The sequence below is a fragment of the Aedes aegypti genome, chromosome 3 (genome assembly GCF_002204515.2).
Source record: "Aedes aegypti strain LVP_AGWG chromosome 3, AaegL5.0 Primary Assembly, whole genome shotgun sequence".
NCBI lineage: Eukaryota > Metazoa > Arthropoda > Insecta > Diptera > Culicidae > Aedes > Aedes aegypti.
Window position 1 is genome coordinate 157,650,164 of NC_035109.1, and position 25,736 is coordinate 157,675,899.

Sequence of the window (25,736 nt, forward strand, 5' to 3'; positions counted from 1 at the left end):
AGGTACTGCATTTTTTTTACTGAAAAAGAAAATGTTGAAAACAATCAGTGATTTTTCTTTATTTTGCAAAGATTCGATCGGTGCATTTTTTTAATAGTTTCAGTTCAATGTAAGAAGTGCACCGAGAATATTCAAAACGGTTTATCTCAGAACACAATAAATCTTTTGAAAAGCTATTTACAGCAAATTTTCATCATGTCATCAAGTATCGAATAAACTAAAACAAATATTGAATAATATGCAGTCTTTATATAAATACATCAAGGTTTGTAAAGTATTAACAACATAATCTTGCACTTCATTTTTAAGTGTCTTCTGAAGGATTGAGTATTTGTATCGAAAATAATTTATATCAAACGAAATAGGATGAAAAGGTTATTCCATTGGAAAAAAATTTACTTCATACAGCATCTCAAACGGATTTCAAAAAATATATTATAGCTCTAAGAAAGCTAAATTATTGGTCGGTTTCAGAAAGTCACTTTTTTATAATCAACTTTTAAAGCTCTGCCATTTCCAGCGGTAATTATATAGAGTGCCATTTTTGCTAACGTTACTTCAAAAATGTGTATAGAAACTTTTCCAATCAAAAAATTTTTTTATTTCGTTGCAATTGGTCAATATTTGCATTAACGCGTAGAAATAAAAAATATAAAAAAGAGGTCCTTTAAAATCGACCTCTATTGTTTTTTTAAATTTGCCCTCAAATGCTTACTAATTAATTTTTCAATATGTTTTACACACTATGTTATGAGAATTGTGAGATTTTACTTGAAATTCAACACATTTTTTACACATATTTTTTAAAGGTGTGCCCGATTTTCTTCGTCGTATGTTTGTAATTTAAAAAAATAGCATACAAAATGCCATTTTATTGAAACAATATCATCGCCATATCATTTTATAATACATTGTAAAGCATTTCTGATCATAAAATTGTTTGGTGGTTCAACCCATTAGTTTTGACATTGTTATAAATGTTTACGCCTACCTTTCGATACACTCCTTACTAACAAGTATTCGAAATTTTTGCTTTATCTCTTGTATACTGGAACTATTTGCTATAACATCTGTATCGAAATAGCACAAAAAAATTAATACAAATTGATGGAGTACTTGAATTCACTTTACAAGGCCAGTGTTTAATTTAAAACGACGCTTGCATGTCTCAGTTGGTTCGTCAAGAGTTAGTGATTATGGTTGTGCAAATTTTGATATCATCATGTCTATTTTATCGTGTATAGTTTTACAGTTCGTTGTTGTATAAAGCTTAGTATGCTGTTCCGCTCAAGAAAAGCAAAAATCAGGGATTGAAGCAAAGGGTTAATTCATAGAATGTAGAGAAATGTTTAATTTCTCGAACAAATGTTTATAAGATTATAAATTTCTTACATTATAAGTAGGAGCTTGTCTGTGCTTTTAGGTTTAACGACATTAAATTATGGAGACGCTTGTTGTTTTGTATTCTCTTAGTTATAGAGCAATCTACTTCACAGAAGTAAAGGTGGTCATGTTTTCGGATTGTAGCCTTTTTTTAATTTGCCCTCCCTTCCGCTCTATTTGGTAGGTATGAAACATTGTTGATCCCACATTTTATCAGTGAACCGCGATTCCAAACCAGGTTGGGAACCACTTGGCATAACAAGCAAATGGTAGCAATCAGTACCTCTCTCTCCCGGTAGATATAGATAGGGAATGTGGCGATGCTGGCTGGCTGGCTGGCTGAGGCTCGGGACCGTAATATACAATCGTGCTTTCCCGGGGCAGGTGGGTGGTAGGCTGACTGGCTGGATGGATATTCCCACGCGACGCCATCACCCGCCGTTTTCTACGGGAGATTAAAGTTGTTTGTCTTTACACTGGTTGCGTTGGCTTGGCTGGCTCACTTCTGTGCAACTAGTGGGTTCCCCTCTCCATAGTGTGCTGCTGTTGGTGTGTATTACCGGTGTTGTCGTCGCGGAGCGGAGCTCGTAAACCACCTGTCGATTGCAATTAAAAGTGATTTTCGTTGACGACGCGACGCTTCACATTCCTGTTGGATCCCGTTTCCAGTAGGCAGAGCGGCTACGGAGAAGGAAATACGTAAGTACTTTTATCCTGTTTTTATCTCTTGGTAATGTCTTCGATGTATTATTCATTTCACATGAGCTAGTCATTCAAAATGAAATCCCTAACAGAAGTGCAACTAAAATGCTACAAACCATGGGAGTAGCTAGGATTTCCATAAGTAGGGGGTGGGGGTAGTTGTGCTGGTCGGATTTCAACAAGCTTCAGAATCATTTTCAAAATTTTGTTTGAATCCAATGCGGAGCTGTCTTCATTGTATTACAACAACTATTCCATATTGGTACAGCATACAACATGGCTGGCCTGAAAATCAAAGAAGATCATAAGTTTGTTTTAAGACAAAGTTTTGATTTTCTGTAAATAAGTGGATAAATATATTTTATATATTTGTTAAATTTGGCTTGAATGACCTCGATGTGAATTATCGATTGAGAATGCTCGATCTCTAAAACATTATTTTTACATATTTATGATTTTTTCGACAAATTTGATAGTATTTTCATTTTTTGCTTGAAAAAACAAATTTTAAACAAAATAGTATTTAAGAAACAAACTGTTGTAGAAAAAAAACTTAAAAACATAAAAACTGAAAGAAATTGATCCGTTTATGGTTGACAGTTGTAGAATTTATTACCTTTTTAGTAAATGCATTGAAGTTCGAGATTTACTGGTGTTGGAAAATTCAACATTAGGGTGGCGGTGCCATTAGTGGACTACCTAAGCTATAAAAAATCTTAACAAAATAACGAATAGCCTGAACAGAGATCTTTTGGCGTCAACAGAAAGATTTCAACCCCTACTATATGGGAAAAATATAAAAAGAATGATAAAACTATTTTTTCAACATAAAATCGCTTGAGCCACTCTTGGTATACGTGTTCTAGTAGTTGCACTATTGCTCCAGTAGTAGACGTTTGGGAATGATACAAGGAATTTTAAACAAAATGATAAATTTTTACATAGGTTTAATATTTTTCCCTCTGAACAGCAACTAATATCTTTCGAATGAAGCATAAAGATCATCTCTGGGACTTTTCTTCAATTTTATACATCCATTTTAAAAACTACTTCTATCCGTTGATCCACTACTGGAACACGACGGCAACTATTGGTGCATGAGTGCAAATTTTTTGCGTAAATTCAATTATTTAAGGTACCGCGGGGCAAGTGGGACATAAAAAAACGATAGTTCAAACAAATTGTTCAGAATAATTTTCAAATGTCAATATTTTACAAATCCAACAACACGATTACATTTCGGGAACATATTTGCTGGTTTGTGCATGAATTTGATCGAATAATTTGGAAATTGTGAAAACCTTAGAAGAAAAATGTACAATGAGTTATTAGACGCAGTTGCCTCGACAAACGGGGCAAGTGGGACACATCCAGTTTCGTACGTAAGACCACATCAGTAAGTCAACCGTTGCAATGATGGAATTGTTAAATCATAGATATTTTATTTTTAGTACATATTTGATGTACATAAGGGATCAACCATAAAATACGTAACGTTTTAGGAAGAAACCCTGCATTTATTAATATGTCCCATCGCATTTAATTTTAACTGAAAATTTCTCACAAAAAGCGTAAAGCAATAAAAACATGTTCAAAATATAGCATTTATAAGTTATCAATCGAAATGCAGCAAGTAAACTTTCTTTAATTGACGAATAGTTGAATATGTTCTGTTATTATTCTTATGCATGGCGGAAAACCACTTAATGGGATGGAATTGTTTTCCGACACTACTGAATTTGGTAGAAATAGCAAATAAAGCTCAATAAAAATATAAAAGTAATCTTTCTCATGTTGTATTTTAAATTTTATTTCTATCTTCGCTCAATTTCAAATTCGTATTCAAAAAAAAAAAAAATTTCTTCTCCCTTTTTAGTAATTTTTTAACATAAGATTGATTTTTTTTGGATAGAAATCATTCGTTTGAATGTTTTAATGCTACTTTCTAAGAAAATGTTTGAAACGTGTAGGAAAAGTTTTAATTCTGGTGCTTGTTTTGATATGTCCCACTTACCCCGGGTATTAAGATATTTTGGGGTGAGTTAGACCATAGAAATTTTCATATGAAATGAAAATAAAATACATGTTTATCGTAAGCAGCTTATAAAAATATTTAAAAATGTAAGTTACCGATGGTAATTCGATTTATGACACAATTATTTTTTGCGAGCCAATGCAGAACGTGAAACGTGTCACAATTTATCATGCAAGTTGAAAATGGTGCTGAGCTGACAAGTGTTACAAGGGGCACATGGTAATAAAAATAACAATATATTTTGTGCTGAATACATTCCTTATTATTGTATCTTCAACTTTCTAGAAGAATACCCCCTTGAAAAAACTTTCCTAAACGAGCTATGATGGAAGGTCCCACTTACCCCGTATTCTCACTTGCCCCGGGGTACCTTATATGACTTTTTGATAAAATAAAAAGCTGAAATTAGGCAAATCGACTTAACTAGAGACGATGTATCCATCAAAAATAGCGCATGTCGTTTTTATCGAAAAATGTACGTTTTATTCCATAGTCCAATCTACTGGTACATTACAACCATTGGTAGCGGCACCCTATATAGGTACCGTAATCCGGGGGTAAATTGATCACTATCACTTTTTGTCGTATTATCCTTGGGAATTTAAATTAATTATTTCGACACAATCAGTACTTCAAGTTTCCCTGTCTGCTATCCTGAATCTCAAAATGATGTCAAAATTCTTACAATTCTAGTAGTCTCATCATTTTATTGCTGTATCAGTCAGTTGCTGAGTGGGGGACGGACATCGCCATCATATCGGACCCATACCGAGTACCCGCCGGCAACGGCAACTGGGTCGTGGATGGATCCGGAAAAATGGCGGCGATATGGACAACGGGTAAATACCCTGTCTAGCAGTTGGTGTCTACTACCTACGAGGGCTTCGTGATCGCCAAGGTAAACGGGGTCCTCTTCTGTAGCTGCTATGCGCCTCCGAGTTGGTCGACCGAGCGGTTCACGCAGATGCTGGACTGTATGACGACCGCGCTGACAGAGCGAAGGCCAGTAGTAATAGCGGGTGACTTCAATGCCTGGGCCGTGGAATGGGGAAGCCGTAACACGAACCAGCGAGGTCAAATCCTGCTAGAGGCACTGGCCGTGCTAGATGTCGATCTGGCTAATGTTGGTATCAAAAGTACCTTCAGCCGTAACGGAGTGGAGTCGATTATAGACGTTACTTTTTGTAGTCCTGGCCTAACGAGTAGTTCGAACTGGAGGGTAGACAATGCCTACACTCACAGCGACCACCTGGTGGTTCGCTACAGTATCGACTACAACAACAGCAGGCAGCGGTTGAGGAAGCGGCTAGGTCAAGGCCAAGCCCTCGTAGGTGGAAGACATCGTACTTCAATGACGAAGTACTTAGGGAGGCGCTCCGCCATGAGCGTAACCTACTCGGCCTAAGCGGGGACGAACTGGTAGCGGTGTTTTCGCCTGCATGCGATGCGACCATGCCTAGAAAAGTCCACCCTAGGAATGGGAGATCACCGACATACTGGTGGACTCAAGCTATTGCAAACCTGCGCCGTGCCTGCCTACGGGCCAGGAAACGGATGCAGCGAGCACGTACCGAGCAGGAGCGTGAAGAACGACGGGTGGTGTTCACCGCTGCCAAAAACGCACTGAAGTCCGAGATAAGGGCAAGCAAAAAGGCCTGCTTTGAGGGACTCTGTCAGAGTGCCAACGCGAATCCGTGGGGTGATGCCTACAGGATCGTTATGGCGAAGACAAGAGGTGCAATGGTTCCTACAGAGCAATCTCCAGAGATGCTGGAGGGGATCATCGAGGGGCTCTTTCCGCGCCACAACCCTAGCCCATGGCCTCCTTTCGTAAGACAGCCGGGGATTGGGGCTGGCGATGAGGAGAGGGTAACCGATGAGGAACTTGTAGGGATTGCAAAATCCCTAAGCATGGGGAAGGCACCATGTCTGGACGGAGTTCCGAACCTGGCCCTCAAAGTCAAAATCTTGGAGGCTCCCGGTGTGTTCAGATCTGCTATGCAGATGAATCTATGACAAAAGGTCGAAAGACAAAAGGTCGAAAGGACAAAAGGTCGAAAGACAAAAGGTCGAAAGGACAAAAGGTCGAAGAACAAAAAAGAAGGGACAAAAGGTCGAAAATCTTGTTTCAAAGAAGGAAAAATTTCCCACCATGCAAATCGTTTTCGACCTTTTGTCCTTTCGACCTTTTGTCTTTCGACCTTTTGTCCTTTCGACCTTTTGTCTTTCGACCTTTTGTCCATAAACCTATGCAGATATGCCTGGACGAGGGAGTATTTCCAGATGTGTGGAAGAGGCAGATCCTGGTACTATTGCCAAAGACGGGGAAACCACCCGGTGACCCGTCGTCGTATAGACCAATATGTTTGATTGACACGGTGGGGAAGGTGCTCGAGAAGATCATCCTCAACAGACTGTTGAGGTACACTGAGGGTGTAAACGGTCTCTCAAGCAACCAGTTTGACTTCCGGAAAGGGAGGTCCACCGTAGACGCTATTCTGACGGTTAAGAAAACCGCAGAGATAGCACTCCAGCGTAAGAGGAGGGGTATTCGCTACTGCGCAGTAGTGACTCTGGATGTAAGGAACGCATTTAATAGTGCCAGTTGGGCGGCTATTGCTGATGCGCTCCTGCGTCTTGGGATACCCGAGTAGTTATACAAGATTCTCGGAAGTTACTTCCAGAATCGGGTATTAGTTTATGACACAGAGGTGGGTCGGAAGTTCTTTCACATAACCTCAGGAGTCCCGCAAGGTTCCATCCTGGGTCCTGTGTTATGGAATGTCATGTACGACGAGGTGTTGAGATTAAAATTCACGGCGGGTGTGGTCATCGTTGGCTTTGCCGACGATATTACGCTGGAGGTCTACGGTGAATCGATCGAAGAAGTGGAATTGACTGCAGCCCACTCGATCGCAATTGTGGAGGAGTTGATGAGCTCCAGGAAACTGGAATTTGCTCACCACAAAACTGAGGCGGTTGTTGTCAACAACCGAAAGTCGGTGCAGCAAGCGGTGATCAGTGTAGGCGACAGCACGATCACTTCGAAGCGCTCCGTCAAACACTTGGGGGTGATGATCGACGATAAGCTTACCTTCGGTAGCCATGTCGATTATGCCTGCAAGAGAGCCTCTACAGCTATTGTGGCTCTGTCCCGGATGATGTCCAATAGCTCTGCGGTGTACGCCAGTAAGCGTAAGCTTCTGGCCAGTGTCGCCTCGTCCATACTGAGGTATGGTGGCCCGGCTTGGGGCACGGCTTTGAGTACCGATAGCTACCGTAGCAAGCTAGAGAGTACTTATAGGCTAATGTGCCTGAGGGTTGCGAGCGCGTACCGTACCGTGTCACACGTACACTCTGCGTCATCACCGGTATGGTGCCTATTGGTATCCTTATCATGGAAGACATAGAGTGCTTCGAAAGGCGCGGCACAAGAGGCATACGCAGGACTGCCAGACTGGCCTCCATGGTCAAATGGCAGCGTGCGTGGGACAGTTCCACCAAGGGAGTGTGGACTCACAGGTAGATTCCGAGGTTAGATATCTGGGTCAATAGGCGCCATGGGGAACTAACATTCCACCTGACACAGGTCCTCTCGGGCCATGTTTGCTTTAGACAGTATCTACACCGTTTCGGTCATGCGGGTTCTCCCGAATGTCCAGTTTGTGCAGGTTTAGAGGAAACGGCGGAACACATTTTGTTCGTGTGCCCGCGTTTCCGCACAATGCGTGACCGCATGTTTGCCACATGCGGTCGGGACACGACTCCGGACAATTTGGTCCAGAGGATGTGTGAAGACGAGCTTGGCTGGAATGCCGTTTCATCGGCTATCACCCACATCGTCTTGGAACTCCAAAGGAGGTAGCGAGTGGAATCGAGGAGTGACTAGTGCAGACGCTAAACAACAGGTGGTCCAAGGGTTCGCAGTCGGCTACGTAGGTCATACCGGTGCCCTACGGTTGAAATCGACCCTTAAAGCGATTAAGTGGCCGCGGGGAGAACATCCTGGTAGCGCTGCTGTCGTGGCGCCGGCCTACTGGGTTGGATACGAGCCTCTGGTTGTTCGGGGCAGGTGGAGGCCCCTTCGTCAGCAATCCCAGCTGGTGCTAGCTGATAGGGCTTGAGCCTTCAGTAGGTCAAATTGCGAAGCCCGCAGTATCAGTTCTTGATACCTGCGGTGCAGCTGGGCGCGGGCGTAGTGGTCGACCCTACCCGCCTTCAGCGGACAATGGTTGGTGATGACCACCTGGGAAGCTGGCAAAGCGCCAGCATGCTACCTTGGTGGACCCCCCTAAGCGTGTCATCGATGTTTGTTGCTGCATGGCTACGCAGCTAACCTGGATGTGCAATAGCCCCTCTCCGAAGCAATGCCTTCTTGGTGGTCCCGGAGAGACGAAGGGTTTGGCGGCAATGGAAATGGTTTAGTGGGTCGGGTTGTAGTCCTGTTTACTGCTTGCATGTAGTAAATGGTCCCCAACCCCACACTCCTGGACCTCGGTCCGGAGTCTGTTGAGCAGATTATCCCCCCATTGCTTAGAAGGAAAAAAAAAAGACATGGTTTACCGCAGCAGTGAAGCGTCCAGTTCCCGATATACCGCAATACTCTTTGCCGACTTTTTTGTTCAACCATTTATAGCAACCAACAATTCAACGCCGTTCAAAATGCCTTTGACAGGTCCGTTCATCTACCTCGCCTGGAAGTATCAACGAACGATGTCCAAACAGCGCTGTCTGATGTTGACCCGTCAAAAAGTGCTGGGCCGGATCCACTTCGTCCTGTTTTCTTCAACAGTGTGCGTCTTTGCTCTCTTTACCATAAAAGTGGAACAATGTCGAGAACTATCGCACGATCTCAATACTTAACTGCTTGGGTAAGGTACTTGAGAAAATGGTTCATGAAGTTCTTTACTGCTCCGTCCGACATGTGATATCTGATAGTCAGCATGGGTTCATGAACAACCGTTTGACAACTACAAATCTCATGACATTGGCAAACAAATTAACTAAGAGGATCGAAAAGAGGCTGCAGGTTGTCGCAGTTTATATTGATTTCTCCAAAGCTTTCGACAATGTGCCTCACACGTTAGCTGTGGAGAAAATTCTGCACATTGGCTTGCCCGATTGGATCATCAACTGGACGTCATCGTACTTAACTAATCGTAAGAGTTTCGTAAAAATTAGAGACGCACTTTCCGACACCTTCTCCGTTCCCTCCGGAGTCCCACGAGGCAGCCACCTTGGCCCGTTAATTTTTTATAATTTTCGTCAACGACATTTGTAGTCTTCTTCGCTGTGATTGTTTGATGTTCGCGGAAGACTTGAAAATCTACAGTACCGTATTATTATCGCTAGACTGTTGTGCACTTCAGGAAAATATCGACTTGGTTTTAGACCGGTGCGGAAGGAATGGAATGCAAGTGAACATTCCAATGTGCAAGGTGATATCCTACAGTCGTCAGCGCTCTCCATTCTTCTTCTCGTACAGTTTCGATACTGAATAATTGAAACGAACTGATAAAATACGGGATCTCAAATCGTATGCATTATTGGGATTCATCCGGCGTAACACAGCTGCCTCCGACAACGTTTACGCTTTACAAACTCTTTACTGATCCTTAGTGCGTAGCACTTTGGAATATGCTTTCCAAGTCTGGGAACCATATCATAACGAACAGTGCCATCGTATAGAAAGCGTCCAGGAATCGGTTTTCAGATACCCATTACGTCTTCTGCAGGAATCGTAAAAAAACTTCCTGCATAATAAATTCTTTGTTAGAACTCTTCAAACAATTCATCAAGTTAACCCTTGCGTTTTGAAGAAAATTCGGGTTGGATTACAACGATGCATTTCCAAAAAAATATCTCGAGGTATTGCTGAACACTCGTTGGAGATACTTGACAAATTTCCGTAGCGAATTATTTTCCATAGGGGAGACAACGCAAAATTCTCTGAATAGTTTCTGGAAGCCTTTGAATGAAATCCGTTTTTAAGAATTCTAAGAATCATCCAAAAAGTAACGCAATTTTATGTTGATATGACTGCTGAAACAATCTTTGAAAAAGTTTTGCAATGTATTACTTTTTGTAGCTAAGTAGCGGGTTGATTTTGATTTTTTCCACTCAGCTCGGAAGCGGGGCAACGGTAATCCCCCTCCTGGATACACCCATGCCAACAAGCTGCGTTCCCCAATATCAGTGGTATGATAAAAATAAAACCGTCATCACATGAACAGCGGAGAGGGTCTCGAGGGAACAGAGAATTCTCGGAAACTGGCACGGTACATGAGCGTTTACAAAAAATGTCAATCTTAATCAAATCGATCTTAATGGGAGTGGTTTCACTCGACTGTAACGTTTTCGCAGTTCGCAGATTTTCGCATAGCTATCCCTTCGTATGCGCGTATACCACCTGTCAAACCCGACAGTCGAGAAGGTAAGGTTGACCTACTTCAAATACCCAGGCTGGGATGAGTTTTGAAGGTTGTTGTATCTGGAAACTGGGAGCACAGGACGAAACTCCACCGAAGCAGCTGATGCCCTTGACCATATAACGAGGGAGTAGGCACAAGCGCAATCTCGTTCCTCGATGCAGACTCTGGTGGGTTGAGATGATAGTTATGCTGCTGCAGCTGTTGATGATTTTGATGATGATGATAGTGCATAGAATGAGAGTGGCTCTTGATGTCCCAAGTGTGCAACTCGAAACTACTACAGTCGCTGGAGTGGGCGGTATCGTGAGAATAGATCATTGAAGTATTTGCTGTGTAAGCGATAGAAATCAAAGGAGGGTCTGGATGGGAAAATGAGCTGCTACTTTAGCCCGTTGCGGTGGATATGTAGAATGTTGATAGTGTGAAATTTTCCATGTATCATACAGAACATCACAATTTAGTTATTTGTGACATAATCTGCTTCTTATTCTTTTTGGCATTACATTTACACTGGGACAGAGCCTGCTTGTCAGCTTCCGCATCAACACGCATAGACTGAGATATCATTACAAAGGCTCGTGAAAGCAAACACAATGTGTGTGGTATATTGTAAATTAAATCAAAAAGGAAAACTTGGCAGCATGGCTGATAACAGTACCCATAAGATCTAAATTCCAACCACAGCGCAAATTCTATAAATGTTTAAACGCAATTTCAATACCATCAAAATTATATTTTTCCACGTAACGGAAAAGTCCAACTTTCTGGAAGCCAAAAATGTTCAATTAGGTACCACGAAAGGCAAGATTATACTCTCCGGCAAAACCACGTCCTAATCCATCATAGATCAGTGCGTAAATCTCGGAACCTTTCAACAACCTTCCGATCCAAGTATCATTAATCATCTGGCTCAGAGAGAAATTGGAGCGAAACAAGCAATCTGCACAGCCCGCCACTCAAGTACGTACGCAAGTATCCAGAAGAGCGTCAAAAAATCAACCACCTATCCGGAGCCGAAAGCTCAACAGCTCATAGAGGTCCGGTTTTCTAAAAAGCTGTTAAAAGCCCATTCCAAAAATGTTTGTTTTAATTCTCTTTCCAACTTTACATTAAATTTTTATATCTAGGTGTTGTGTGTTAAGCAACACTATCATCCTAATTTGGTACAACTAAATTAAGCTTTTATTAACATTTTGTTAACAATATTCCATTTACCACAGCAGTTAAGAATTGTTATAGGTGAGTTGATTGCTTATAAAAGAATATAACGCTTTCAATTAACTTAACCTAATAATAAAAGGCATTATTCGTAACAATAGAAAATTGCTACGAATTTTGTATGAAATTTTTAATAATTTTATTCAACATTTGTTCAAATATTTCAACATAGGATATTCTATGTTACGCATTAGTACTATACCAGGGAGGAAGCTTTAAAATCATTTTCAAAATTCGATTTGAATTCTCTGCAGAGCATTCTTCCTGCTATTACGCAAACATATTGGTACAGCAAACAACATGTCCAGTATTAAAAATTGTTGGAAAATCAAAAGCTTGTTCTTAAGACAAAGTTTTGATTTTCTGTTAATAAGTGGATACAGATATTTTATGTATTTGTTACATTTAGCTTGAATGCCCTCAGTGTGATTTTTGAAAGTTAAATTTTTGTCTAGCGTGAGCCCTAGATACTAAACTTCATCTGACCAATTTATTGGAATCCAGCTCATCGGGACAACAGCTTTTAGTTTATGTGGGAATATCATAAGTTGAGTTTCGGAAGCATTAGGAAAATACTTCCGTTTTTGCAAATATGAAGTAAATTATTCAAACTTTTTTATAATCTTCTACAGATGACATGCAGGCTTGGCCCTTTGACGGAGAGGCCTGTGTCATTCGTGAAACAAAGATTTTTGACATCCTTGAGGTCACTTAGCATGCTGAATTTTTGTCAAAATTTTGTTAATATGAACAACTGTGAAACCCAGCGGAATTCGGTGAGCAGTAAGTTTTGTGGTGCCCATATCGACGGCGTCGCTGTTTCAGAGCCCGGATATGCCCGCATTGCGTCGCGACCCCAGAGAAAACAGTGAACAGCGAACGGAAAGACGGTATAGCAATCCCATCCTCCGATTCTATCTTCCGACGAACACCGCACCACCACCGCTTAGTTCCACCTTTGGCTGCAAACGATAATTTAATTGACCAGGCAACGCGCGGAGCAACAGGGCGTTCATTCGTCGGCGGCGGCATACCGGGAATGGGTTTATTTTTCCGAGGAAAAAGATAATTCAATTTCCCCAATCTGGAGGCAGCAGCGTTTTTGAAATGACATAATGGAAACTAGAACGACAGTTTCCAATTTGATTGAAAATGTGAGTGATTTGGATGAGTTTCGTGGGCGATCAACTAATCAATCGAATATTTTGGAGTGTTTTGAATACAAAGTGCTTGGCTAGGGAGGGGAATGTGCACCAAAAATATCTTTGCAACCACGTGGACTGCACAGTAGTGTGGGAAAAAATTTAGATTCTCGCTCCAGTCCACTTTTTGGATTGCATTTAGGTCCCATAACAACTGTGCAAAATTTCAGCTCGATCGGAAAAACTATATTTTAGCGCCAGCCGTTCAAAGTTTGCATGGGATTTACTATGGGAAAACTTACTTTTACAAAGAAATATCGCCAGAGGTTCTGAACACAGACCGAGATAGGTATTTTTACGATGAAGAATATTGCCGAAGACCGTAAAACAATCCGACACTTGTGGAAAAAGTTATTCAATGAAAACCTATGTGCAAGGCGACGTTGATTAACACGTAAAAGAATAACAATAATAACAAAATCAGGAAAAATTTCCGAATAGTCTATGCTTAATAATTTTTTTCACAAGCATCGGTCTTCGGCAATGTTGTTTATCGTAGAAATACCTATCGAGATCTAAGTTCAGAATTTTTATAGAGGGCAATGGGCGATCTCTGGCGATTTTTCTTTGTAAAAGTGAGTTTTCCCATAGTAAATCCCATACAAACTTTGAACGGCTGGTGCTATAATATAGTTTCTCCGATCGAGCTGAAATTTTGCACAGTTGTTCTGGGACCTGAATGCAATCCAAAAAGTGGACATATCCCCATCAAACACTACCAATAGGCCTACCTCTATCTCTATCTGCAACCATGTACCGTTTGATTCATATTACGGACACTTAAGGCCTCAGTGAAGTATGACCCAGCTTGGACCGTACAAAATAAATCATTCTGTATGGTTTTTTAGCGTTATCGAGCGTCGGAAGCCCTCAACTTTCGGATGGTGGGTAAAGAATACGCGTCCGCAACTTGAATAATTTTAAATAAATCAAAACGTGAGGCCTTTTCATGATTCTTATTCCGGACGCTCCCTCACTTTTGCCTCATATTCCGGACGTTCTGATTCGAATTACGGACAGCTCATGATAATCATTAATGGAACAGTCAAATCATCAATTGAAATCGTTCAACCACTTAAGAGACGTCTAAGGTAGTTGGGCATTATAAATTTGCAATGATATTTATGGAAAAACCTAATGAAACGAGCCTCAAAAATGAGAACTTTTGGACGGCGAAAATTGAAACATTTCGTGTGAAATGTTTCCCATACAAACGAGAGTGTCCGGAATTTGAAGCTGTCCGTAATATTAATCAAAACGGTACTTCGTTTTGGTAGAACTGATGGTCAGGCCTATCCTCATTGCAATGTTGAACAGTTAATTCGAAAGTGTGTCTTCCTAATTCAATCCGTCTAACATCACAAACGAGGTTGGCATCCCATCTGCAATCCGAACGTTTGATTTCGAACCATCCAACGTTGCATGTATCAGTCTAATTAGTGTTGCCGGAAAACCATGTTCAGAAATTATCTGCCATAGCTCATTTCTTTTCACTGAATCGTACGCTGTCTTGAAATCGATAAATAAATAGTGGATCTTCAAGTTATTCCCCCGAAATTTGTTTAAGATCATTCGCAGGGTAAACATCTGATTCGTTGTCTAGCAGCCCTCACAACAGCCAGCCTGTTTTTCGCCAACGAAGGACTCTTGGAGTGGTCTCAGTCTGTTAACAGTATTTTGTACGAAGAATTCAGCAAGGTGATTCTTCTGTAATTGGTGCACTCCAATCTTCAAAACCATGTTATACTAAATAATGTGACCTTCATCATTTTAAACGAAATCGTTGAAAGATGCTAGAAAATTTATCTGTTGGTTCAGTATTGCCAATTGATTGTATTGATAGCATGATAGAAAGTATGATGAGCAGTCAACACTCCTAGGAAAGGTAAGAGTAATAATGGCGATTATATAACAACGTATATATTTTGCGAACATGGGTAGTTTAGACTGATACAAATATAATTTTTTGTGTATGTAAGGGGAAAAAAGATCCATTATCTTCTTAGCACTAGAAGCCTTGGGATCAGAAGCATCTAAGTAGATTTTTAGTTGTAGCTCATCGACGGCTCAACTGATTTTTAAATTTTTTTCCCGTATCTTATGTCTATGTACTCAAGTTTTATACGGTTTGAAAAAAACTCTGCCTGGGGTGCTCAAATTTCCCATAGAGCCATTAATCCAATATATTTTTTTGTTTACTCAAACTGCATGGTGCATGACAAAACTTACCGAAAAAGTTATTATTTTATGCTTCTCAGATTCGAATAATTGTGAATAATAAAAAAATATCATATTATTAAAAAACGTATCTTGAGCATCCCTAACGAGGCAAATTATGATAAGGACTGTTCATTTTATAAAGTGGATACTTTGTTTATGCCATATCTTTTTTTTTATTGATGTAATCGTAATCGGTTTTCTGTGTATTAGGCAACTATTATTCTTCAATGCTATAAAAATATAAGATCTTTAAAAATGCTTTTGGTTGAAGAGCTAAATAGTTATTCCAAAAACTCCTAAGAAAAGCTGTTCGTCAAAGTTTAACATTATTTTTCGCAAAACAAAAATCCTCATTTTTATGAACAAATTGTATGTTTGTATCCTTTACTATTCTACTAAAGGTATAGCTTCAAAAAAATCAATTATATTCCACTACTCTCTGACATTAAGTAACTTTAGTGGTATACCAATTTATGGCCAAATTTGCTGATACACCATCCTTTCACTCCCAGCAGAAGATAAAAATAAAAATCGTGTTGAAAGCTAGTTTGGATTAATAAAGAAACTATATTTGTATAAACGAGAGTAAAATCGTGAGTTTAAACCACAGTCTTAAGTATCAATTTTACTGTTTATGGTAGTTTTACTAAAAAGTCTCATACTGTGAAAATCATGTACGCATATTTATCGATCTACAGCAAATTGTAAACTGTTTTCTCCGAATTTTCCAACTGATAAACTCAGAATAACATATTATGAAAATAATATGTGGAAACTAAAATCGATTTTATTACAGCAGTGTTGCCAATTTTGATGATTGTCAATGTTTTTTGATAGGTCTTCTATGAATAAAGCAATTGGGATTCTATTGTGCTTTAAATTTGACGTGGCGACTGAATAAGTAACTCTATGGAGGCGTATGATATTTTTAATATTAATACTAATATAAGCACTTCCGTCAGGACGTACTTTTAACCAAAAAATCTACTCATATCAATTCCCTTCAAATTTTAAATATTTTTATTCCAAAATATACCGGAAAAATGATTTTATTATATCTGTAAAATTGTTCCTCCAAAAATAACTTGATTTTTTTCCATTAGGCTTCTGATTGATGATGCTTTCGAAGAACAAGCCTTTTTTGAAAATGAAAAATATAAATTGTCGAATTTTCCAGCCAATTTCATTGATTTCGATAACCTCCAAAATTCGACCGTTCTAATCGTTGTTCCATATTCGTGGGAAATTACTTTATGTTGGAGATTTTTTTTATTATCACAAATTATACAATACTAGTCAAACGATGTGCAAAAAACCGATTGAAATTTCATTGATAAATTAAAAAGATACAGCATGCACAAGGTGTCCACTTTATAAAATGAACAATCCTTAAGTCCCTTATTTTGAAAGCTGAAATAAATGATGATTTAGATATGCTGGTTCGAGGTTTGGTATCTTCCACAAAGTATTTTAAGATAAGTTGCCCTACATTTTGATCGTTTAGTTTTGATCTAGATGGCTTGTAACTGATCCAGATAAGTGTTATGTTTAAATATGAATGCCTTAGCTAAAAACTTCCTTCTTCAATGTTTTTCATTGAGATATTTTTGACATTTTTTAATATAAATTTTCGTGGATAAGTGCAGTGAACATGTTTGAGCAGGATTATGAAATTTTGGTTACACTTGAAACTCATGTTACTGAAAAGAATCAGGAAATACACCATTTTTAACTGTTTCCTTTTAACCAAAATGTAAAGTAATGGCATGTAGTTTTTTCTACATTAAGTTGATTGCAGCAGTCCAGACAACATTTTTGAAAAAGAATAGAAATTCAAGATTACACCCAAAATTTAATTTAACCAAAACGCTTCAAAATATACTAGTTTTTTTATCTTGTTTGCAAAAAAAAAACTCAAATTTAGTTATCACATGTAGTATTTTGGGCATATATTAAATTGTACTAGTTCAGTGAGCATGTTTAAGCATACATATACATTTTGGATTACACTAAAAAAATAAAATAAAATGGGGTGGTTTTTGTTTGTTACATTACCGCGGAGTTGACGTAGGACTATTATGGACACAACTTCGATCAATTCTTAGTCAGACTCTAACAACAGTGCCAGTGTTGATAGACTCACACTCAAATCTCAATCAATACGCTAGCCCGTGAGAGCAAACTCATTAGAGATCTGCTTCGCAAATCTAACGCTTGAGATTTTGATGCAAAATCACTTAATCAACTCAAACCGTAAAAAATGATTCAGTCGCAAAACCCGTCAAAAACTCGTGAAACCCGAATGTTGTTGTTTACGTTAGAAAGGATAACTATAATTTTACCAGACCAACAAGAAATTATTGCCGTGTGTGAGTAAACTGTGGAAATACGAGACAATGAGTCAAAAAGGTGAGCCAACTCGTCCATGATTTTTTGACTGCTGAGTTGCGTGATTGACAACTCAAGCATGAAAAATCTCAAGCGTGAGTTATGAGAAATTGAGTTTTTCACAATACTGAACAGTGCGGTAGCTTTTTGCAGATGATAGGATGTTTGATGATAGATTGGTTTGGAAGCTTTTACAGAGTTTCGGATTTCAAAGTAAAATACTTTAAAAAATCTGTGGGGGTTGTGTACAAGACACGACCGCATGACGTTAACTACGCCATGTGATTTGCTGCTTTTGAATTTAAGTCAATTGTCATAATTGCAACCTTCCTTTAGTTATAATTCAGAATGCTCTTCGTTCGGAGAAGTGTCCCAGTCATTGATATCGTCATCGCCACCGTCAATTTCAATTGACCGTATTGTTAATTCTTCTTCTACTTCTTGGCATTAACGTCCTCACTGCTTCTCAGCTTAGTGTTCAATGAGCACTTCCGCAGTTATTAACTGCGAGCTTTCTTTGCCAAAGTTGCCATTTTCGCATCGTACATCGAATGGCAGGTACCATGACACTTTATACCCAGGGAAATCAAGCAAATTTCTTTTACGAAAAGATCCTGGACCGACCGGGAATCGAACTCAGACATTTTAAGCATGGCTTTGCTTTGTAGCCGCGGATTCTAACCACTCGACTAAGGAAGGACCCAATTGGCAATTGTGAATTGTTCATAACAAATAAGATATTGTATTAAGAGATTAAAGCAAGTATGTGGTATACACATGAGGAAATATAACAATTAACTCTTCAGTACACATGACAAAGGCCGATTGAACGGTGAGACTCGAGAAACACGGACACACATTTTGACATAGGTGGCGAACTCGCCAAGGGCAGGGCCAATTCTGGAAGCGCGAGTCAATTTAGAAATCTTGAGAAATGTCACAATCCAGACGCTGGATTTCGAGCAGCTTGATGATCAAGAGCTCTGTGGCACAGGTAACGTGAAGCGGAGCAGGTTCGACGGAGCTATTACCAGCTTGAAAGCGAAAATAAAATGAAACCGAATTTAATGAAGAAGGTATGCTTTATACCCTTAGAATAGCAGATGATGCTCCTCCTTTTCGTATTCTTCGCTTTCTGGGAAATAGGCTTTATGAAATTGATGTCTTGGTAAATGATGTACAAGATGAGCATTATGCTGTTATTGCATCCAGGGTTGCCACATTAAAATTTGTATTTTTTCTTGAATTATCTGTTTTTCTGTATCCTGGAGCAAAATATCTGTATTTTAAATCTGTATCACCAGAACATAAAATAAACTGGAGAAATACACAAGAAATTTAAGGAAATGCCAATCTTTTGTAACAACTATGCTGAATTGTCACATCATTGCTTGAATTTTAAGGTATTCAAAAGTCTGTTTTTTCTTTTTGGTTCAAAAATCTGTATATATCTGCATAAATCTGTATAATTTTGGCAGAATTCTGTATACAGAATCTGTACATCTATATTTATCCAAGAAATCTGTAATCTGTATATACAGATTCTTGGTCACAAAATATTCGAGAAAATCTGTAAAATACAGATAAATCTGTACATGTGGCAACCCTGATTGCATCCCGACGGCACTGCAGCAGCGTCCTCGCAAACATCCTCAAATTGCCGTATTGTCAATTATTTGTAATAAATACGATATTGTATGATGCTACGAGATGAATTAAGAGATTACAGCAAGTATGTGGTAAACACATTAGGAAATATTGCACAAATAACTCTTTAGTACACATTTGTTGGCTCTGAAAAGGGCCGAATGAATTGCTGAATTCGAGTAATACGGACACATTTTAACAATGCACTGGTTGAAATCATCCTCACCCGATGAGGTTTGCAGTGACGACTTCTTCGGGGTATTCTTCATCGCGTCAGTCTTTGAATCTTGGTAGGGTTTTGCTTAGAAACTGCCTTCTTTTTCTCCTCCTTCTTCTCGGATGCCAGCCACAGTTTCCCGGGATTTCACTTCACTCTTGCCAATCTTGCCGACATCGCAGTTGTAGTTTCCGCCAATGAATTCATCGGTCTTCTGCAGAGAGAACTCCTTCCGCTCATTTAGGGCTGCGATGGCGGCCACAACCATCTCATTCTCCTTTGGACTGCTTCCTCTATATCTTCTTAGCGGCGGCAGCGGTGATGGCTTTGGCGTCGGACGCCATCATCTCTCGGACGGTCGACGGTCAGTTTGATTTGAGCAAAGCAAGACAAACGGGGGGTCCTTCGTTATCGATGTCTGTGCCTGAGAGGCACGCGCGTTGCCTGCTGAGATGCGATCCAAGCGGAGAGTGAAAAGCAAATGAAGTCAACTTTTCTCTAGCACCCCTATTTATACATTTGCTTGAAATTAATGTTCTCTTTTAAAACAGTTATTTAACTATTTGAACAGGTATGTTGGATTCAGTAAGTAAACGACATGAAACTTCGATGTCTTGTCTTTCGATTGAGGTGCTTATCAAAAAACTTCGTTAAGCCAACAAACAGTTATGGACGTTTAAAATATTTCATGCCAACGTAACGCTCTTGGTTTTGAAATTCCAATTTCACTCCTGTATATAGAAGAAAGACGTAGCCCTATGTCAAAAAATCACTAATGAACCTACGAAAAAATCTTTAATTTTCATCCCGTTTATCTGTAAAACAATGTCCAAAGCAATGACATGTATGTTTTGTGGCCAGGATTCATTTCCAGAAATCTAGTATTTTTTGAGCAGAAATAATTATTTTTGGATGCACTCGAAATTTCTTTTGATTAAAAATTACGAAAAACTTATGCATTTTAATTGTGCGCCTTCAAAACGAGTATAAAAGTGAAAACATGTAGTTTTTGAATATAAATTCCATTGAACAAGAACAGTACCTTTGTTTGAACAGAGAGAGAAAATGTAGATCAGACCGATACTTCTTTTAGTTAAGAAAATCACAGAAGACGAAACCCTCTTGATTTAGAACTTATTTGCCTGTAAATCAGAGTCGGAACAAGCGAAATGTAGTTCTTTCAGTATTGAATTTCCAAATTCCAAACCTATTTTTTATTTTTTTTAAATAGAAAAAGTTTCAAGTGTAATTCAACTTTCAACTCAAACATATTTTTCGAGGTAAATATTGTAATTCTTGGTCAAACTTTCGTTGCATGGAACCAAATAGAGATAAAATCTTTTTATTTAAGAGCGTTTCTAGGCTTATCATAAGGATGCTTTGAGTTGTATTTGTTTTTGCATAAATGCTTGGAAACAATTTTTGGCCCATAGTGAGGCAAAAGTTCGATTCAGCGGGACAAAAGTTCAACCCATTTCTAAACTCATGGAAAATTATGCAAATTGCCTAAAATCCACATATTATCTTCAAAGTTAGCAAAATTTTCCTGATCGTGCAAAAAATGTAATAACCAAAATTTTACATTTCCACTTAGTTTTGAGAAAAACTGCTATTTCTGAGTGAAATACAACTAACCCTGTTTTGGGCAATTTTTTAACCTAAATTTAGCGTGCATTTTTCGGCAAACATAAGTTTACGGCTGGCATAAATTATGCCTGTCATAAAAGTATCGATATTTTGTGTTTTACTCAGCTAACTTTTGCCCCGCACTAGATTCGCTTAAGACAATCCATTTTGAAACTGTTATAACTAAAAATGGGTAAATATTATGACATAAGTTTGTTCAGCAAAATTATTGCATAGATGTTGAAGGTTCACTGTATGGTATTTGTTTTGTTTCAACTGCTATTATTTTCCTGCAAACTTTGATTATACAACTGAGGTCGAACTTTTGCCCCACCTTACTCTAAAATAAAGTTTGAGTGTAATCCAAAATTAATTTTTCTGTGAAAACATGTTCACTGAACTAGTAAAATCCACTTTATGACAAAAAACAACATGTCAACGCTTTAAAATTTGATATATAGTCAAACAGGTTAAACAGTAGGATTCCTTGAAGTTATTTAATCAAAATTAGTTTTGAGTGTTATCTCGAAATTCTATTTCTACTCAAATGTGTTCTCTAGGCTAATGCAATCAAATTAATGCCGAAAAAACCTCATGTCTGTGTTAACTTTTGGTTTCTAGGCGTAGAGGTGAAATATGGTATTTCTTGGTTCTTTTCAGTAAAATAAATTATGAGTGTAATCGAAAATTTATAATTCTGATCAAAGATGTTCTTTGCAATTCTATAAGTAAATGTGTCGAAAAGTGTCAAAAATGTCTCAATGAAAAACATGACAGATGGAAGTTTCAACTAACACTTTCCTTTTAAGAGATTAAACTGATCAGTTAGAAGTTTTCTTAATCAAATTCAAAGTGATTCAAATGTAGTATTTATTCCAAAATACTTTGTCTAAGGTTCCAAACTTCTAGCGTGCATGACCACAAGTTTTGGTATGCGAAATTCGCGATCCATTTATATGTTTTGCTTTACTCATTATTTATCTAGTTATCTAGCGTCACTTGGGTTTGAAAAAACCTTATATTATAACATTTGCGATAAAATATGAAAAGATGCTCAAAATGCTTCAGTGTGCGAAAAAATGTATTGGTTTAGTTGTCGTATGGAAAATTTGAACACCCCTAGAAGATTTTTTTTCTAACTGTAGAATATGGACATGAAATACGTTAAAGAATTTTGAAAATCGGTTTAACTGTTGCTAAAATATGTCGATTCATTGTTCGAATCTTGATTTTTTTTATGAAATATGGAGATTTTCGAAAACCAAAATCAGTCGCATGAATCAGATGCCGTTTTTGATCCATTTTACCTACTGTGCAGTATTTCCAAGGTAATGGTTCTCGTGTGCTGGAAAAGGCTCACTGCCCTTCAAGTTTTTATGAACACCGCTAGGAATCTCAGTGAATTGAAATGGAAACTACAGTCAACTCTCCATAGCTCGATATTGAAGGGATCATCGACCTAGGTAAGTATGCGTTACAGAACACAAAAGCAATGTAAATGCACTTCAAGGGACCTTCGAGGTAGCAACGATAACCAACTTTCATGGTTCTCAAATTTGATATCGAGATACGGAATATCGAGTAAGGGAAAGTGCACTGCACGTCAAAAACTATAAATTTTATGAAAATTTACTGAAGTTTGATAATTAATGACGAACTCCGCTTAATATCCTTTTTAGAGAGCACAAGTTTTAATCGTAGTCGTAACTTTATGTTTAACTGTGAGTCTTTTCCATTACATATGAATATTGAATGAGGCAAACGGATGACAAAGTTGACAGTGACATGAAAAATGGCCTTTCCATATCCTCTTTCCTCTTTGCGGTACACCACACCTTGCTTGAAGGTTAATGAGATCAACGCAGTCAGTTCAACAATTTCCCAGAGATGCACTAATCGATAGCCCATCAATGAAGAGTGGTCGATTACTCCCAAAGCTCACGTTTGATTCAAATATTGAGGCCAAGGCCCCCTGGATGGCGGCAATCGCCCTTCATGAACGATTGATCTTTCCCTTCCATTTGTCGCTCAGGAAGAATTGGCCTCATAGCTTGTGCCGTCGCAGTGCTGGATAAATGCTTACAGTTATACATCCAGCCACAGCACACACATATGGGTGCACATTAGGGTAGTTCAAATAGCCAAATCCCTTTTCTCATATCTTCCTTACAATCCTGATGATGAAAATAGAATTGTGACAATTTTTCAGATACTTTGAATTTTTTTTAAAGGTGGACCAGAGATTGGAAATTTCCTTGACTTCTCTGGGCATAGAGTATCATCGTACTGGCCACATGATATACGAATGCTAAAATAGCAACTTTGGCAAAGAAAGCTCTCAGTTAATAACTGTGTAAGTGCTCATAAGAACACTAAGCTGAGGAGCAGGCTCTGTCCCAGTGATGACGTAATACCAAGAAGAAGAAGAAGAATATATCATATTTTTCATGCATGGGAGATATGATTTTTTGTTATTTGATCCACCCTAGTCCACATACGGGAGCTGCCTCTGACAGGTGATCCGAATCTGCCGAAGCGAGAAGCGTGTTTGTTACGAGGAGAAAACTCTTTCAATGCTGCAAACACGTACGCCGAATGGTTTCAACAAGTTCTGGGCATAGCCATTTATGTACTCACCCAACAGTTCAGTTGGGAACCGTTGGGCTGGAAAATCGATCGGCTGCCGCCTGGGTTGGCTGGAATGGAGTAGGATTGGTCTCAAGTTGTTCTATTATGCATGAGGGCAAGGCTCGGTGAAAGCAGAAAGCGAATCATTCCGGCAAGATTCTGAAAGTTTGCCTCATTGGTGTCGTACAAGAGATTCAATGAAGAGAGCTTCAATACAATCTCCATTACCTAGCTGGGTAAGTCTGCTAATCATTCACTCAAAGTGAATCCGAAATTGTTAGGACATCGGTTAGGCGCATTGACTATCAAAGATAAAACAAGATGAGAAAAAGATGCGATCAAACGAAGATATGTATTGGGAAGATTTTTCAGAGGTTGCTCAAATAGTGAGCAACCATGCGTCTCCATTTGGGTAGATTCAAATGTTAAAATGTTTGAGAATCCAATTTTCCTACCATCCTTATCATAGAAATAGTGCTCTGTTAAATTTTCAGCTTTTTCGGTGGTGACCCAAACACGATGTAGGACATTACTGTGAAGAAATTTTGAATAATATTCCAAATACGTTGGTACTGCAATGTAAGTGTAAACTTATCATCCCATAGTGAAAATGTTGATACTTGAAATGTCGATAATTGCATCGATGTGAGAAATCAGTTCGATGCTTCAGACAAATTTTTCGAACATCAAATCGAAACAGCCTCTAGCTCTCTTCGATCTAAGTGAGGAAGCAAAGGGTGTCGCCAATCGTGGTGAGTTGTTTCGAATTTTGTAGGATTTAGGTAGGAGTTCAAGTAAAATCAAGGTGCTACCTAGCGCGCATCGTACCTTCGTGCTGTGCGTACACGAATTCTCTCTGCTCTTGGAATTTTTTTTTTAAACTACCGAAAGCAATAAAACAGTAGTTTTCAGTACTAGAAACAGTACTTTTCAGTGCTACAAGAACAGTAATTTTTAGTACTATTTTTATACAATTGATCACTTTACGATCCATGCATGGACCCGTGCCTTCGATTTTTCGTTGGACCCGTTGGCGAAAGCTAGCGGTGGTAATCCTTCTTGGACACCGTCTTCAAAAAAAAAAAACCTCTCAGGAGGTCTCTTCTTCTTTCGTTTATTCACTAAACATGGTTGCAACTACAAACAAAAGGAATGGTGAATCTCTGAATTCACAACTTCCATACAAAACGGTGGGATTTAAAACTGTCACTAAACGTGGCAAGAATGGAAGAAAGGACGTTTCTTCGGAATGCAAACTTTCTTCCAAGGGTGAAATGGATAATGTTGATAATTGCATCGAAATGAGCAATCAGTTCGATGTTCTAGACAAATCTTCCGAACACCAAATCGAAGCAGACTCTAGCCCAGGCTCTTTGATTCAAGTGAGGAAGCAAAGAGTGCCGCCTATCGTGGTCAGTTGTTCTGAATTTGCGGGATTTAGGCAGGAGATCTTGAACTCCATTAGGGAAATCAAGGTTTTCTTCCAAATCGCAAAGAATGGAGACTGCCGGAAACTCTTAAAGATCGCGAACTTCTTCTCGAACATCTTGAAGAGAAGAAGCACAAATTTTTACTGAACGTTTGTCCAAAGTCGTCTTGAAAGGTCTCTCAAGTGACTATAAGTCACTTGAAGAGATTAAAAATGGAATAAATGATTTACTTGGATTTTCCCCAGTCCAAGTATTCATTATGGAAAATAGAACCCAATTTGGTATTCTTCGGAAAGGGCTTTCTCAACAATACTATTTAGTTCACTTTAACAAAAAGATCTAAATAATATTAAAGCTTTAGAAATGGCAAGATTTATGGTCGATGTCCGTGTGACATGGGAACATATCCAGAAACCTGGAGGAAATTACCAGAACCTCACTCAGTGCCGTCGGTGCAAAAAGTTGGGTCATGGAACAAAAAAATGCTGCATGGATGCTAAATGCATGATTTGCGGAGGTTCTTCTCACGCTAAGGACGTCTGTCCAGTGAAGGAAGTTACCGATCAGTTCATATGCGCAAATTGCGGGGACAATAATAAATCAAATTTT

At 38.9% G+C, this 25,736-nt stretch overlaps 1 protein-coding gene across 6 annotated transcripts in view; it reads left to right on the forward strand.

Moving 5' to 3' along the window:
* Positions 1-25,736, forward strand: part of LOC5574550 (ras-specific guanine nucleotide-releasing factor 2) — a 714,561-nt gene that overhangs the window by 12,075 nt on the left and 676,750 nt on the right. For 4 of the 6 annotated variants that reach the window (XM_021850760.1, XM_021850761.1, XM_021850764.1 and 1 more), the window contains one exon: positions 1,920-2,082. The gene's annotated coding sequence lies outside the window, so the exon portion shown is untranslated. Of the gene's footprint in view, positions 1-1,919; positions 2,083-25,736 lie in introns of those variants that run through there. The other 2 variants (XM_021850766.1, XM_021850765.1) reach the window with 1 other exon arrangement.